Source organism: Triticum urartu, chromosome 4 (assembly GCF_003073215.2).
Source record: "Triticum urartu cultivar G1812 chromosome 4, Tu2.1, whole genome shotgun sequence".
NCBI lineage: Eukaryota > Viridiplantae > Streptophyta > Magnoliopsida > Poales > Poaceae > Triticum > Triticum urartu.
Window position 1 is genome coordinate 87,863,594 of NC_053025.1, and position 15,916 is coordinate 87,879,509.

A 15,916-nucleotide genomic window follows, 5' to 3' on the forward strand; every position below is an offset into this window, starting at 1 on the left:
TAAGCCTGGGCTAGACGGGCCACAACCCAGTTCAAACCCTGCTTCGTCTCAACAATACCAAACAAAAAAAATACTGCTCGAGTAGCTACGTCCCAGGTGTCAGTCGATCTTGTGCTGTTCTCTTGTCTATTGACTATATACGCTCCCAATGTCGTGGGTCCCAGATCTCAGGATAACACTAGGAGGAAGCATTTTATTTTTCCATAAGCTGACGTGGTGGGCCCCTACTGTCATCCTCTCCATGTACTTCTGTCGATTCCTGTTGTTTGTTGACCATGTTGACAACGCGAGAGGGCGGCGCCTCGGCGAGCGCACCAAAGCGTGCGGAGGACGTCGGCGTTAATGATTTAGGAGACGGTGGGGCGGCGATGCGTGCGCTGAGGCGCAGCCAGCCGTGGGAGGCGGAAGCAGGCGGCCCCGCCGGCGCTGGTTTGGTTTTGGCAGCTGGAGGAAGACAGGACTGAAGAAACACGACAGACTGTAAAAGCAGCAGGAGTACTTAACAACCTTAACTGAAACCAGCAGGGGCACTTAACAACCAAAGCTAAAAGCAGTATGAGTACTTATACAGGTTCAACCGTACAAAGCACGCCTCGAACAGTGCTACTTTTCCTACAGTTAACCAAGGGTGAGGCCGCCAAGCCCCAGGACAAGGCCCAGGCGCCACCCCGCGCATCCACAACCTTCTGAAAACGGCTTCATCTCGCATCGTGGTCAATAAACAGGATATTCGCTTTAGAGCCATGGAAAAACATGAACATAATCTTCTGTCCTATTCTCCAAGATGGACGGGCCTTCATTATTTGAGACCACCCATGAATAAGTATCTTTTCACCTCCAAGGGGAATTGAGTAGGTCGACATAAATATCATGTTGTGACCAAGCGCAAGTCTGACCCGACCATGGTCAGGCATCTGTATAGGAACAATAGAACTCGGCAGTTCCTGTTTCAAGAAGATCACAACTATGAAACTGTGTATAAGCAATAGTTTATGAACAACATATATAACAGAAAACAGCTCGTACCATAAGTTTCTCGACACAGTTGGACCTGTTCAATGAGTGCAGCAGTGGCACACATATCCCACGTGGACTTCCACCATTGAAACGCCCCACAAGGACCTCAAGACGATCAATAAAGTGTAGGAACTTGTGGATGTCGATCCAGTCAACTTCAGTGCCATTAGTAACAACCGAGTTATTACAGAGTAACAAACGAGCAGACTGCTTAACTCTGAAAAAACCTACACGTGCCACCAATTATAAGAAAATATTAGTTAGAAGTAGCATCTTCGTGAGAGATTCATTGCTACTTCTAAAGTTAAATTGTGATTAGTTAGACAGAATAGGTGGATTAAGAAGTAATCGAGGCAACAAGCAAGAACCAGATACAAAACTAACATGGATGAACAATTGGAACGACGTCGGGGTGGAAGATCGCAGTGAAGATGAGACTAGGTTCTGGTATTTCCATCAACATTCGTGCGCCAACTTTCAATCCGTAACACTTGAGAAAGTTTACCCAAGTTCGGCCATAAAAAAGCAGCGATCTTCTTGGTTCATGAACCCAACTCGGAACTTATATCGATGGCTTGTCTTCACTGTGACCATTAAACTAGTGTATTCAGTTATGGCAAGGCCGAGCATCTTGAGTACATGTGTTCTGGTAGAGCAAATAATACACTGCAGGAAAAATAATATGAGAACACAACATGTTCAAAAAAACCCCACCCTCCCGGATAGAAAAGAGGATTCTAGGAACATACTGTGCGCATTTCAAAATGCTGTGTTAGGATGAGAAGGAACAAGTGTGGCGTCTCGCCGAGGGCGCAGAAACCTGTAGGGTACTCGCACTTTGGGCACTGCAAATGAAACACACTAGATTCATTAGGAAGAAAAATGCATCAATGACGGCGGCTGCCATCCTAGGATTACCTGGGACTAAGGGACTTGGGTTTATCGGGGATGGATGAAGAATTCGTACCTGGTTCTCCATGAGAAAACCCTATGTAATCACCGAGAGGGGGTTTTCTCTAAACAAGCAGACGAGGGAGAAGGGGATTCAGGCCCAGTGAAATATTGCCGCTTCGTCCGTCTAGCTTATTGCTAAAGCTGGAAAGGGGGGTTGTGATTTGACGGCTCATTGGGCATTACTGCGGCGCTACAACCGGGGTGTGTCTACCGTTAAGTTGTGCACTCTAATTTGTGCATATGGCACGTGGACCCATTGCCGGTTGCCCCACATATCAACGAGAGGAAGTAGAAAGACAGGAGTAACTAGTTACACATAAATATATTTTTTGACAGAGAGATACTCCCTCTGTAAGAAATATACAAATCTTTTATATCACAGGCTCACCTTGCCGAGAAATATACTCCCTCTGCAATGCACGGGCATTATGGGGGTTCAGCAGAGAATATAATACTCAGATGTTTTTTTGAGGGATAAAAGCTGCTTTATTGAAGATTAATAGTCATAGGTATACAAATAATTTCGGGGGTTCCTGTGAGCCAAAGATGGCGTCCACAGGGCAAAGAAGTAGCAGCTTTTGCGAGCACATCCGCTTCAACATTACACTCGCGTTTTTCATGTATGATCTCCATGGTTTGGAACATATTCTTCATCTTGATCTTGTCCATAATAACTTTGCTGGGCCCCAAGTATGCCTCTCCGATATGCTCGACCGTTGCTGAACAATCGGTGCTAATCTGAACATGTTGCAGGTTTAAGTCAAGAGCCAGAGATAGCCCCTCGCAACATGCCATTGCCTCTAGGATCTCTGGATCAGTAACACTTTCGCACACCAGTGCCGATGCTCCAAGGAAGAAGCATGTATGATCCCGTCTCACAACTGCCAGGGCTCCCCTTTCACCATTGCGAGATAACGCAACATCAACATTCATCTTCGCCCAACCCACATCAGGAGGAGGACGCCACTTCTGCACTGAGCTAGTGCTTCTCGAAACCAGGTTCTAGACTTTGGGCCGCAGGCTGACCCTGCATGTTTGGGGGCCCATGTGTTCTACCTCAGCGCTTTTCATATTGCAAGAAATCGGTACGGCGCTGGTTTTAGATGTTGACGCAAGGCGAACACACAAAATTGAATAAAGCAAGACAGCTGTTGGAATGAAATCGAACGACAGTTCCTAACCAGCAATCAGAGTTGCAATTCTATCAACGATATACCATGTGATAAATAATACTATCGTACTACTTATACACACAGGACACTTGTTTCACCATGCCAGATTATTACATCAAAATCTCTCGGAGGATAGATCAGTTAGGCAGTTGCGTGCTGCTACTGAAGAATTTTAAAGTTGATTTGGACCAGCTCTCCTTGCCGAGAAAGTTCGATTTTGACATCATACCCTACCACAAGATATGATTTAGATTTGAACCTTGACCATCCTTTAGCATCAATCATCATGCGACCATCCTTTGTACTTACGATATATTGAGCAGGTTCATTCACACCAAGGCTGCGCATGGTAAGAGAAACTTGGCGGCGGTCGCCTGGATTGTTGAACGACTCCCTCGTTGCTCTAGGAATTCTCTGTTTGCAAACAAGAAGAAATACCCATACAGTTAGATCAACACAGTGAATCATGTGAAACAACATGGAAAGAAAAAAGAATGAAGCACTTGGGCGGCCAATGCTTACCAAGAAGGTGGACATGTCGGTTTTTGTAAGGACTTTGGTATATGAAGTGCGAACTGCAGCCCAGTCTGTTGCTGGTGCAACTGCACGGGCCGAAGCAGATGCAAGTGCAAGTGTTGGTGCAGGTGCCGAAGCCGCCGCTGCTGCTGCTGAGATGGTGCTCCTTGTAGAGCTGGTGCCGGTGTCGGAGTAGGTGCCGGTGTCGATGCCCGATCCTCCAGTAGATCAGACTGATCCTGCTGCCGGTCGGTCGCCTATCCTAGCGCAAGTGTCGATATCCTAGGCTTCCCCCAGTAATCATCATGAGGGCACCTAGTGCGAGGCGGCCCCGACGGCAAGCGTACGGTTGCCACTAATCCCAGATCGTGCTCGACTGCTGAGAAATCATGGACGATAGGTTGATGCTCAAATGAACGATCCCCGGGCCTGCCGTGAGGAAGAAGACAGCACTGGCGCGCCTCACCACAGGGGGTCTCTGCTACTGCTCGTCTGCCACGGGGTCGATCGCTCCGTCATGGACGTCGAATCTGTCGGGCTTCGATCTTGCGAGACACGCCTGGCGAATCGGTCTGGTCTTCGCTAGCGATAATGCTTTCTAAACTTGACTAGGACGTGCCACCAGTTGGGAACTGACGGTGAAGGGCCACGTTGTCTCTTTCTTTCATATTGTCCTTGACAATATCGACGAGACGACTAGCCCAGACGCCAGGGCAGAAACCGCCTGGAAGCGACTAATGTCGCATGATATGCGTAAACCAAACTGCAGTTATACTGGGATTCAGCTTGTACTCGACAACAGAAGCCGGTCCAATTTTCAGACTGAAGAATGACTCTTTCACTGGCAACCAGGTGGACGTTTCGTTCCTCGCATAGCACTAAACTGAGACATCTGCAAAAATAGCCAATCTGGTTCGATGGGTGCGCGAGAAACAACACGGTGCTCTATGATGAAGCACACAGTGGAGCAAACCTGCAATCGACAGTGCAAGGAACAGAAAACATGACATTAATCATAAGATTAGACAGTAACAATAGATTGCTCACCTAGATGGACACGGAGTGAGAGACTCACTATAGCCAGGGTAATCCCTAGTTTGAAGTACTAAAGAGGTATGATAAGGAATACGTCAAAGAATCAACTTAGAATGGATGCAGGAGGCCAGGACTTCCGCTACTCGGAATCAAGGTAGTCAAAGGGTCGTAGACAAATCAGTCATTGGACACTGAACATTCCTGGGGGAATTCGGTGGTGCGATAACCACGACCTCGCATGCATGACAATATTTCGACGGAACATAATTGATAGCCGTGAGCTCAAAAACATGAATGGCTTCTTAAAATATAGCATGACTGTACATAGAGTGACCAGACACTTGATACGATAGGGACGTTGTACAGAGATCTGACACGACACCTAAAGCGGTAGATGACTAAGAACAAACAATACACGTCACAAACACATATCCGTTCCTCGCGCAAATTAGTACTCATACTACGAAACGCAAGGGATGCAACTACAAACTGCAGACTATTCCTTTTTCGCCGACCTGCCGCCTATCCCCGGATGTTAACCCTCGCTGGATCGTCGACCAGAGCGCGGAAACATTCGGTGAGAGAGAGGTTTATAGCAGGATCATGCTGTCATTCAGCCGAGTGTTGGTCAACTCTTGTGATGCTATAAGACCGAGCTGGGTCTTTCGCACCTATACATGATGAAAGACATGTGCTTTCTCCGTTGCATTGTGATGGTGTTTTTGGTAAGGTCAATGGGTTTTGATAGCTTGCATCCCCGTCATAATCCGACAGTCACAAGCCATCTGACATTGCTTAGATGAGCCACCTATGGCTGTCGAGAACACAGCACCATAACACAAGCTTAAACCGGAAAAACAGTTTGTCTAGTTAGCACTCCTGTGGCTGATTCATGATGAGCATCAACCAAGCTCCGTACGGTATCTTAGAGCTATGTGCAATCCTTATAGAATCATTTATCCATCTAGGATATTACCAGTTTCACGCTATCATATATCTGCTTAGACGGTCGATTGAGCTCTTTGAGGAGATATAGGTGGAGGCGTGATCCTAGCAGTGTGCGCGTGCAGTCCGGACAGCCGGTACTCGATGGGGTTGCTAAATCTCAAAAACCCATAACTAGTATTTTGTGATATGCACTGTCTCATTCCAGGATTCAGAAATAGGAGAGTGTATTCTTTTTGGCAATATTCTACTTCTCTTATATGAACATCTTATATATCGTCACTAGCGAGTGAGATACCAAACGAGTATTAGAAACATTCATTCAAAAACATTCGAAAAATCCAGGAACTAAAATGAAATAGCATGAGGAGACATTGTACTAGGCAGAGTGTCACCCTATGTAGGTCCGCTCTTTTAAAAGGGGTAGATGGAGTTGATCAATAAAGATACTGCTCTGCGGACTGAATCCGGTCCCGTCCAAAATCTTGTCTTAATTGTCTAGGATACGATGTATCAAGTCAATTTTAGGTGTCACTTATGGATTACTATTCGTTATTTCAAGAATCAATTCTCTAAGACAACATTTGTTGGAGCAACCAGAGGGATAGTTATAGCTAATCCAACAGCTATCCAGGTGTCAACTCGCCTTCGCATATTGGCTTCAAAGAGGAACAGTGTGTATAGAACATCATTTTGCTTACCGATCGAATACTTGCATAGATTACTGGGAACTAAGTTCTAGTAGTCCACCGTAACTATCAAGAAAGGGGATCTTGCTTCGCGTATGGTTTGGGTGGAATCACAGGCAACGTGTTTCACCTACATACGTACTTCTAGTACTCCTCCTCCATCCGTTTTCCTCCGCTTAGATAGGAGAAAGACTCCATCATGGCATCGTATCACTATATTGGATGCGTCATAGTTATAGCCGCATATACCTGGTGGCGATTACCCAGCGTATATCGGGAGCTCCAGGACAGGGGGGTGTGAACCATAGGCGCGAGGCCTTGGAGCTGTCTAGTAGTCCCGATGGGGCCTTTGGCAGCGCGCTCACCAAGTCCGTGACCACAAGCTAATGCGGTTTGGCCGGAGCTCAGCTAAGAGCCTACTTCAGAACGGTAGACCGCTCCTTGCTCCACGTCATGTAAGAGAAAAGACTGATCCATAGAAATAAACGGAAAGAACCCTATCAAAGCTCCTCATTAGAATGGCCTCAGAGCTGTAGTACGGCTCCAAAAAGACGGGATGAGAGGCGCAGTGTATCTTAAGCGATCAGTCTCAGTTGCAAGACCCGCCTTGGCAGAATCACACCGATTGCCTCGCCACCTTTCTTCTTGGGAGGAGAACAATGCAGGAAGCGGGTCGGGGTTCTGAAGAAATCCTGAGCGATACGAAGGTGAAGGCGCAGGCAATATCGATGGCTGGTCGTAGGAGTGGTGCGGGTGAGAGTAGAAGACGATGAGCGTAGCTGCATATCGGCGGTGTAGTACGGCTAGAAGCTCAGCCAAGCGTAGTAACGGGCTCCGCCAAGCTGACTGCTGGAAAGAGGGGAGTTGTGGTGATTATCGCACGGCTCATTGGCATTACAGCTGGACTGCTTCGATCTCGGCGATGTCAGGTCACATAACGTAGTCAGCTGTGGCTCCGTCGCTCTATCTCTCGGACGCTAATTTAGTGCATGGCTGGGCGGACTCGATCCCCTACTGATGGGCTTTTGTCTCGTTCACGCTCGTCCGAGGGTAGTGTAACTAGTATCTAGTGCATGACTGGGCAGACGAGAGATGTGCCGTAGCGCTGGTGGAGGTGGCTGCTTGTCGTGATCCAGGGTTTCAAAGAAAACCGGTACAGCAAGGTCGTTCCACTCTTATAGCGGAGGAAGTGCGAACACGACGGGCAGCACTTGAACAACACAGTCTCCTAGAACTTACTGTACTAGGGCGCGTCGGTGGTTCATCCACGGCCACTTAGCACACCTAATCTTCTTCTGCAGCTGTGTAGATAAGCATACGATAACAATGCTGTTGTCCGGCGCGGCAGTATGTCACTACTCCTGATGTTAAACCATAGTCCCGCGGAGATGGGGGCGGTAGTCCGCATTGGAGCGGTAGTACCACCGCTTTTTCGCACTGTCTGGCTCTTCCGAGATCCGGACGGTGAGATCAATGTTAACCCACACAGGTCCAGGACGCGTGGAGAGTAGTGGACCGCATATCTCGTACTTGCGGCGCGAGCAAACCATGAACCATGAGTGAGGGTACGGCCGATCGGAATAGTGGTTTACGCCCAGCCACGTAGTATAAAGGGATGGCACATGTCGGTATGTGCGTGCACGCACACATCCCTCTTGACCTACATCACTTATAAGGGGTCTCACCATTCTGAGATGCATGACCGCGCAGCTATAATTCCTCTGTTGACTACCAACTCCAAGCTCCATTACAAGCTCCATTTTCGCCCGATCTCACTCCCTAGCCAACCAAACTTGTTGATTTGCTCAGGAGTGGCTGAGAAGGCCCCGATCTACACTTCCACCGAGAGATTTTTGATTCCCCCACTCATCCTTAGTGGATCTTGTTACTCTTGGGTGTTTGAGCACCCTAGACGGTTGAGGTCACCTCGGAGCCATATTCCATTGTGGTGAAGCTTCGTGGTCTTGTTGGGAGCCTCCGATTAAGTTGTGGAGTTTTTTGCCCCAACCTTGTTTGTAAAGGTTCGGTCGCCGCCTTCAAGGGCACCAATAGTGGAATCACGGCATCTCGCATTGTGTGAGGGCGTGAGGAGAATACGGTGGCCCTAGTGGCTTCTTGGGGAGCGTGCAACTCCAAGTCATCCTGCTGCTGTCGAACGTGAGTGGTACTTCCCTTCAAGGGGACGTGTAGGGATTGATGGCAGCGGGCTGTGCAAACAGCCGCAGAGCCCAGGCCCCGCTGCCGATACGCAGGACGACGGTGAGGCCGCTTCATCCCTTCACAAGACGGCGCACAAAAGGCAAGAACTTGGTTTCCGGCGGCTAACGGAGCGCCGGAAAGGATTCGCCGGCAAGCGGCGACGACAGCGACCATCGCTCCAACTCGCGCTGTCTCGCTACCCGGCACTCATCACGCTTGGGTATCAGTCGTACCTAGTCATTGCTTGTCGAGCATTATAGGGGTGAAAGAGGACCCAGCGCCTCAGGATACCCCCGGCTCGCTCCCCCTTTTTTAAACGTGTGATAGGTCGAGTATTTGTTGTGTTGTTGTTTCGAATCGTGTTAGTGCCTCGATGCGTGCCTCTGGCTGTGTCCGCTTGTTGGCTCGGTGACTGAGGTCATAATGAGGGTTACTCACTCCGTAGCCGGCACTCTAGACAAACCTTCTTTGATGCAAAGTTTACCTGTTCGATAAAGAAAAGCTAAAATTGGTAGTTGGCCTTATTCACCCGCCCCCTCACACGGTAGTTGCGTGACAACACCCTTAGTTTAGATCACTTGTCACTGTAACGCTGAGCTAGCGATGCTTTGACCTTTGCGCACCAGCTCTTGATTCGCATCCTCACAGGCTAGAGCAACGCGCAATCAGCTGGTCACACCCGCATTGACCTGGCCAAGATTGATAGCATAGCAGAGAGTTCTTCCTGGCTTCTGCAGCACACCGCGTTGCCCGAGCCGGGTCGAGCGATTCCTTTGTGGTGGCGAAAGCCTCCGAATGTGAACGACATCGAGCGAGTACTCTGCACACATTACAAGAGGAGCATCAAATTAGGCACTTCGCCTCTCCATCTTTAGAGCTACCGGAGCCATTCCAGCGCTGTTCTGTTTTCGTGCTCCCCACTTCGAGACCCTCGCAGCCCTTGGTCATGGTGCTCCTATTCTCGCCAGGTCTAGCTCGTACTTCGTGGACCCTTCTGATCGCTATTTGGCGGGTTCGGACATTTTGGACACTGATGGAATAGCATGGGTAGGATTGGGAATTACAGTGTGTGGGGCGATATCTGTGTATTGAGAAGGACAATAGCAAATCTGCATGGAAACGGAGAAGCATAGGTAGGGTAGCCATGTTTGGAACGTCTTTGGGTTTTCACCGGTAAAACACATCGACGACTTCTCAATTCGGCGTAAGTAAGTAGTGTGGTTTAAAGGAAGATGTCATATTATGAGATCTATTCGACACCATTTCTAGTGATTTGAGTGACTAGATTATCTTTATGAGGTTTGCTTGAAATTCGGTGAATCTGAAATTATGATGAAGAAATTTTAGAGAAGATTCACGATAGCTCCTTGAATAAAAGCATGATTACATTGATTACTATAAGTGACTCTCATTGATGTCAATTATGTGCTATATATATGCCACAAACCCTAAGCTTGGGGATGACTAGTTTTGCTATTCTACTATCGAATTTCATATCACTGTCTGGGGTGACACTCCCAGACTCTGACACCAGCGATGCAATGCGAATTGGGGGTGGATATGTGTAATTTAACTCTTTTCTCCGGCCATAGTTAGATAATATGATCAAATGTGAGAGGATGTATAATAACTCATATGATGCCGCCCCCATGGGGACTGGAATAATGAGCTATATTGGATTTTAAATATGGCTCTCATAGCTCAAATTAACTGCTTGAAGTAGGGCGCTCCTGTGGACGCAATGTGCTTTGTACGATGTCCCAGATAATATGGTGGAGTATCGTTTTCGATGGATTTTGTCCTCTATATGAAGTTTTGTAACTTGCATAATAGGGCTCGGGATTGTCTCGGGAGAGAGGTACCTAATGAAAATGGAGTCGGGGTTAGTGTGAACTGGTTAATCACCATCAGGAAGATATTCCCGTCCACTCCAACCTGGGCGGTGACGAAGAGTGTCCAACGAAAACCGCTGTCGCTCACAGGTGCAGTTTCGCGACGATCTTTCGGATCGGAGTAAGAAAAATATGTTGTTGTACATATTGTGTCTATTATTCAGTGTTGAATTTTCTTATGATCCTACATGTAATTATTATGAGAGAGGAAAAATCAGTGATGTAAGATGCGAACCAATATGTTTCCATGATACTTGGGGGCATTACTCTCACATAGTCAGCTTGATGAAACTCCCCGCACGATATAGCCGCACAGTGCTTCATCCAGGCCATATCTTTCCGCTCCTGCATCATGCACAGAGGGCCATCTTGGCGGATTGATGTGGTTGATTCCGTCTGGATTACCCATATAAGCCACAACGTCACTTGGTCTTCATTGCATACGAGAGTAGATTCTTTCAATTTCCATATATTTAGTTAGTTGTACTATATAACGATCGTTTTTGTCACGATGGGCAGCTCTATGCGCTAATACGATGCTTCACGTGTGGCTCGGCGCCTAGTGGATTGCTATTTGGACATTTGAGTAATAGAGAGATCTTTTGATATCGTGGATCGATCAGACCATCAACCATCATATAGTAAAGTACAGACCAATCAGGCTCATAGCTCACAGAGCGTTAAAGACGAGGACAGCTGGCCTCTGTCTGAGTCGTAAGATACACAACAAGCCCACATATGATTATCCTTGATGTTATTTAAAAAATATAAAGTTTATTGAAATAAGAGCCTCCAACAACCGTTTTGGTTGTGTTTTCGTTGTTTTTGTTAGGACATAATTAGGACTGCTTTATTGCTCGGTCTGCCTCCGTAAGTACGCAAGCGATGTGCCATTCGAATCATGTTTTTACGGAGATTTGTTAGTTTCGTCCAAGAATATATGGATCTATTGACAGTTGGAAGACTCTTGCGTCAGTCAAGTATAGATCAAGCATTATCGTGAGTATAGGTTTTTGTCGGACACTCACATCGCGCGTGGTTATGACAAGTAGGCATGAGTTAGCAGAACGCTCAGTGCCTATTTTTTGGGCAGTTTTTATGATATAGCGCAAAAAGCTGACTAAATATGAATATCTTAATGGTTCAGTATTTTCTGAAGAGCTTAATATATAACTTCCTCATCCGGTGCCAGTCGAGAATTCTATTGGTATAGAGATATGTTTTTTTTGGAAATCCTCTCGCGCGGGAATGAAGATACATGGACTTTATGGGAGCTAAGTGCACTCTGTTTGTCATGATTTTTTGACGAGATTTCTCATAACTGTCTCATAGCGGTTGTTTTGTTTCGAACACTTTAATTTATGATGTAATATCACTATGGACTAGTTAACAAGTAGTGTGTAGGTGCAATAAAACATTCAGGCCTCGTGTGTGCCGCTGCATCTTCGATCCAACGGCTCCCCGGTGCTCATATTAGGTGCTCCCCGTAGCTTAATTACCCGGTACGGTGATTGGAGTAGTTGTGGGTCGAATGCTACGAAAATATAATCTAAACCGACCGAAATAAATGAATACACAAATTAATCCAAGGTTGGAGTGCCCTCGCAATGTAAATAGCTCCGGCTTTGCGAGGGATGGAGAGGTAGTAGCTTCAACGCGTGGAAGATACGGTGTGAGAAAGCGAGGTCAATCGAGAGTCATATAGATAGAGAGATAAAGTGAGTGTGGTCCGACATTCATTGAACAAATATATATGCTCTGGAGAGATATTGTCCGATTGAGCTTTTTGGCAAGGGTGAGGGCTGTAAGATAGAGCTTGAGAGATGATCCAGTCATAGATGTGTAGATATATTTTGTGCGTGGGAGGAAGCAAGGTCAACCGATCACATAGGGTCGCCGTGTGATCGAAAGAGTGAGACAGGTTGGAGAGAGTGACCTAGATAGATGATGTGCGTGAGAGAGTATACAATGTGAATAGGTCGAATTGGGCTCAACATGGTGACATATCGTTTTTGTCCGAGAAAGAGCGAGGTCAATCGAGACATACGGAGAGAGAGAGATTGAGTGAGTGTGGCCCACCATGAGGTCAAAAGAGTGGTGGCGGCTTGGATGGACTGACCTAGATAGACAATCTGCGTGAGAGAGTATAGAGTGTGTCGATTGAGGCCCGAACAGGGAGATATATCATTTGTGTGTGAAAGAAAATGAGGTTAAAGAAGACTCAGATAAAGAGAGCGAGATTGAGCGAGTGTGGCCCGCCGTGTGGAAGAAAGAGTGAGACAGTCTCGAGGGAGTGACCTAGATATACAACGTGCGTGCGTGCGCATGCACGAGAGGTTGGGGGGCTAGATAGGCAATGCATGTATTTAGCGCGAGAGGGGAGAGAGAGAGAGCTTGGCATGGGGTGCAATGGCGGGTGTGTGAGGTAAATACATTTAGTAACAGAGTGGAAAAAGGGGTTGTGTAGTTGAGAGACTTAGAGATCGAAACATGGAGAGAAAGAATGAACGTGTGTTGGAAACCGATAGCTTCCTAAGGTGGTTAGGAGAGGAAGATTGACCGATACAGGAAGTATGTAGCGTTTGAGTGCGGGGGGGCTAAAAACAACATTTGAATGTACATAGTACGAGACTTAATATCGATGTTTCAATTCGGTGTACATTGTAAGATTTGAACCGAGGACCAGGCATACGGGTAATTATTTCGAATTCGTGCCATACTAAGTTTCGAAAAGTTGACATTGACTCAGTTTGTTGTGCTATTTTGTAGGTCATATGTTTGAATCCATCCAAAAGTTTTCTCACTACCATGGTGTTCATCATATACATATGAATTTGTATTAAAAAAGTAGCATGGATACAGTGAAATGCGAAATCCACGTTAGAATTGGAGATCGCTACGTGACACACACTCTAATTCAAATAACTAACTACGTGACACACACTCTAATTCAAATAACTAATTATGTGACACACACTCTAATCCACGTTAGCGTGGGTACCGTTTCGATTTTTTTTCAAATAACTCCTCATTAATTAATTTATAGTACTCCCTCTGTTCACTTTTATAAGACCTTGAAGACATTTCAGACAATGTGCAAAACAGTTCATTTTAAGTTGTCTGAAACGACTTACAAAAGTGAACGGATGGAGTATCTCGTTTCGAATGACTAATTATTGCAAGGAAAACACGGGCATGGTAATACATACAGATTCGTTTGCAAATGAAAGAAGATTCGTTTGCATTCTCAAATGTAGGCGCACCAGGCAAACCAGGGTCGTGTCGGGGTGGACGCTGCTTCGGTGCCTTAAAGGCAACTGCCTTTGGGTCACTGACATGTGGGCCAGCCACCTGTTGGGCCCATATGTCATGGACACAAAGGCAGGTGCCTTAAGGCACCGAAGCATAGTCCTGTCGGGGTGGTCGCGTGTGTCGGACGGACGCGTAGCACCCAGCCACCCACCCCCTCCCCCCCCAAAAAAAGGACGACGACAATATAAGTTCGTGCTTCCACGTTTCGGATTGAAATATCTGGCGGCCCCAATTCCAGCCCTGCAAAATCTCTCTTCTCCACCGTCCCCCCCCTTCCGCGCCCAGATTGCTCAAATCCCTAATTCGCCCAACCCTCGAACACTCCTCGTCCCGTCCCTCCCACCCCTTCCCCCCCCCTTGATGCGGCGACGCCCCACGACGTGAGCCGACCTGCCATGGTGCCCCCTCCCACACAAACCCCGCCCCCCGCACCACCTCATCTACCACCCGCCCCCTCCGTCCCACCCGCCCGGCGTGCCAACGACAACCGTGGCCCGCCGCACCCGCGAGTCTCACAGACACCCCCCGAGTCTCCCCAGCATAAGGTCGCTTCAACGCACGCCCGTCAATCCCAGCTCATCACGGCGCTACTCACCACAGCAATCGTCCGCAGCCCTCCCCGCCCGCCGCCGGCCCCTGGGGCCCTTTCACTCAAACTATCAAGTAGTCATCATACCGAGTTTCGCCAAACGTTCATAACGTCTGCATCTGCTCCTGCCAAGGTTGGAAAAAGCGGTAGGCGTAAGCGAGGCGATTGGCCTTCGCCTAGTGCCTAGGCGGTGCCTAAGCGTCCTAGGCGCGGCCTAGGCGGTAATATTTTTTTTACTCATAGTGTATTTGTGATTATTATATGGGTGTTGATATTAGTTTAGGCCATATAAATAAGTTAATTACCATCTACTGCCATTGGAATATAACCCGTTTGGCATATCAGTGCAGTATGTGGCATGATTTCTTGCTTGGGTAGGCAATTCCTTGCTTGCCCTGCCTAGACATCCATTTATGCCCTAGGCGAGGCGTTTGGCCATTGCCTAGCGCCTAGGCGTGCCTAAGCCTCCTAGGCACTGCCTTTTCCAACAGAGGCGGCACCACGCAGGCATCACGCCTCAACGGCTAATGACCTCACTCTAGCTAGGCGAGCATGCCCAAACGCCGGCCCGAACTAGGTATCCACACATCACTCCCTTGTGCACTGTTCCGACGATGTTTGGATATCCTTTCACTGCTCTCTTAGCTTACACGCCTATGCAACTCTGACCTTAACTCTTATTTCTTCTGGAGATATCATCTGAAACAAGCAAATCCATATTTTAGCGAAGCATGACGGCGCTACGGGATCTGGTACACATCTGCACACCCGTATAACCTTGTAAGTATCTGTCCTCCGGTACAACATCAAGGTCGATTCCTCTTATTTGATCAACCATTCGCCGTGTCAAAAATGCAAAGGGGGATGCAAGGAGCACAAGGCCTGCACATCCAAGCAAGTGGTAACATGGACTTGTACATGGAACATCCCAAGCGCAAGCAGAGCTGCAGTGAGCCTGTACAACGAGCTAGCGTAAGTCCCTGCATTTCATTTAATTCGTACTGGCATTCGTGTATGATTTGTGTGCAGTGGCTGATCCACGAATTCAAGTTACCAGGGGCGAACATTTAACTTAAAAAATACGAAGGCACTTGCACTCCGGAAATCAACATAACTTGAGAAATGTGAACCTACATGCACTTTGAAAACCAGCTAATGATCCAAAGTAGTTCAGATTATAAACACTAAATGATGCAAGCACCAAAAAACACAAAATGCAACATGGTGTACAAGGACTACAAACATGGTCTGTACCTGCTTGACTTATTCGTTCTCTGGCTGAAAATATCGAAGTGTAATTGCACGTATAACCAGTGCGCAAAATGCATATCAATATATCTATCCTACACAAGTATGCCAATAGTTTCAAACAACAGATTAGAAAAGTATTTATGCTATGTTGTCATGATATGGGGACTTTCTGGTAGATGGCCTCGATGTTTCCTCGAGCTATGAAAATGCACTATAATTTGCTTGTCATCAATGCCTGCAAATCTCTGTCTCTCTCAACATAGTAGATCATCATTAGACACTAAATCCTTCAATGAGCTTGCAAAATGCTTGCATTAGATCCCTCATTAGACACTATATGTTCAT